This window comes from Anneissia japonica, unplaced genomic scaffold (genome assembly GCF_011630105.1).
Source record: "Anneissia japonica isolate Jap-2015-1 unplaced genomic scaffold, ASM1163010v1 scaffold684_len92763_cov166, whole genome shotgun sequence".
Taxonomy (NCBI): Eukaryota; Metazoa; Echinodermata; class Crinoidea; order Comatulida; family Comatulidae; genus Anneissia; species Anneissia japonica.
The window spans coordinates 24,389-27,206 of record NW_022758454.1 but is presented as its reverse complement, the minus strand read 5'-3'; positions in this window follow the sequence as shown (position 1 = coordinate 27,206).

Sequence of the window (2,818 nt, the reverse complement as noted above, 5' to 3'; positions counted from 1 at the left end):
GGAAACATATCTCGACGTCATCGTGTTACACCAATGGGAAAGTGGTGCACGATGACGCAAACATTTCCCAGCAGCACCTAGCGCTATATAAGCATAAAAGCATAGTTAGCTTCAATATCCTACGAAAAAATATAATATAATCCACAAACTATCCTACGAAAAACAGAAGCTGCTAGGCTCATCAATATTCATGAGCATTTTGAAATGGCGTTTATAAAGCGTGTGGGGGTGATCGGCAAATGTTAAATGCGTTGTTTTGTAGTAGTTTAATATCTCTTCACGTAGCATCCGTGAAAAAATTGTTTTCCGTGAAAAAAGTGTTTTTCGTTATTCTTAATTCGAAATTTTATGACATTTTTCATGGCAGAATGTACGAGGGAATATAAGCAAGGAAAAGTAGCTACTCTGCTCAGCCAACGAGCGACGGCTGACACTGGCACGGGAGGGCCTGTGCTGGGACGTGAGATGCAGATAAAAGCCGTAAACACGTGTCTGTGTGTCTACTTTTTCACCACTTACAACATAATATACATTACAGACGATCTGTGGTACGATGACGTTTTCTCTTCAGCTGGAGTTGATGTAATAAAAGCCTTAAACTCGAGTCTGTGTCTTTTCTTTCTCATCCATTACAACATAATACTCATTACAAGCAATTGGGGTACGATGACGTCTTCTGTTCAACTCGAGCGGATGCAATAAAAGCCGTAAACACTTGTCTGTGTCCTTTCTTTGTCACCACTTACAACATAATACACATTACAAGCAATTGGGGTACGATGACGTCTTCTGTTCAACTCGAGCGGATGCAATAAAAGCCGTAAACACGTGTCTGTGTCTTTTCTTTTTCAGCACTTACAACATAATACTACATTACAGACGATCTGTGGTACGATGACGTCTTCTGTGCAACTAGAGCGAAACTGGAACGGATGTAATAAAAGCCTTAAACTCGTGTCTGTGTCTTTTCTTTGTCATCACTTACAACATTATACACATTACAAGCAATTGGGCAACGATGACGTCTTCTGTTCAACACGAGCGGAGTATTAAAAGCCGTAAATACGTGTCTGTGTCTTTTCTTTGTCATCACTTACAACATAATACACATTACAGGCAATATGGGGTACTTGAACCAACACAGCACTCATGACGTTGTCGGTGCCGATCAGCCGAAAGCGCTGACAGCCGAAGACCATGTGTCTGTGTCATAAGAGCGAATGCCATTACAGTCGGTGTATGCATTTATTTTTTCTTAACCGAATATTGCCCCAACAGGTACTGGACCCTTGACGTCATCGTTGCCAGTCGAGCTGATGCACGATGTCGTCGTGAAATATGTATCGTTTTACACATGACGTCATCTGTGTGCAGGAGACTCCTACATAAGCGCAGACGAGGATCCACCATCGTCATTCAAGTTTCAAGAGAAGCAATCGTTTACCAATTCGCGATACCCCGTCCCAGTACATCCCCGAGTCGCAGTGCCGGTAAGTTTTCGATCATCCCTCGTCCTTATCTTCGTTCGTTCCCGAACGCGCAGCGTTGATGCCGCACGGGGTGACGGGTTACTGCCGATGGTAAGACAGGTACTGCTATTCCGTTGAATACTTCCTGCAGTCGGATCTGAACTAGCTCGGTTTCCTCTCGGGAGAACCGGCCTAGTGCCTCCTTCTGGAGGCACCGGGAAGTGCGACCCCGGTTCGCCGGGTAGCCAGGGCAAACGTCACCTCGGCGTCGTGGTCTGTCGTTGGGAGCCGAGCGAGGGGGGGGGAAGCACCGATGCAGCATTCGGTGCCTCTTGACTTGGGAAGGTCTCGCCGGATGATGTCTCTGATCCCCTAATACCTTCGCGGAAGGCGTCCTGTTTGCGTACGGGACTTTTCGAGAAGGCGGTGTCTCGTTTGCGTTCGGGACTTTTCGAGAAGGCGGTGTCTCGTTTGCGTTCGGGACTTTTCGAGAAGGCGGTGTCTCGTTTGCGTTCGGAACTTTCGATAAGACGGCGTCCTGTTGGCGTACAGGACTTTCGAGATGGAAGAGTCACGTTTGCGTACGGGACTTTCGATAAGACGGCGTCCTGTTGGCGTACAGGACTTTCGAGATGGAAGAGTCACGTTTGCGTACGGGACTTTCGATAAGACGGCGTCCTGTTTGCGTATAGGACTTTCGATTAGGCGGTGCAATTTCGACTTCGATGCCACCAACGGGTAACGGATTACTGCCGATTGTTAGACAGGTACTGCTATTCCGTTGAATACTGCCTGCGGTCGGATCTGAATCAGCCCAAGAAAGGCAACGTTACCTAAGCGTCGGAGTTGGAATCAGACTTACGAAGAAGGAAAGGATCCTACCGAGTTAGGATCTCACGTTGGAGGACAGGAAATGACCCTTTTGCGCAAGGATTCGAAACTCCTAGAGCGCTAGGTTTTTTGAAGACGAGAATTAAAGGTCGAACGGGATCCGACATCCTCTGCGATGGTGTCGTTAATAGAACATATAAGGTCGAACGTTTTTGCGGGAGATTAAAGGTCGAAAGTTTGGCGAGAGAATAAAGGTCGAAGGTTTTGCGAGAAAATAAAGGTCGAACGGAATCCTAATGCGATAGGATCCGACATCCTATGCGAGGGTGTCTTAAAATCGCACAGGGACGGGATCAAGCTGTTAACCTGCTCGTGGTGATCCTGCTAAGACGGCCGCCGTCGTCGAACAGATAACAGCGCCTTTCAAAGATTTAAAGTTAATAAAATGAAAGAAACAAAAAGTTGTTTTCCCCTTTCGTTTATCTTTGTCAAACACAATCACAGACAAGTTAGCTCAA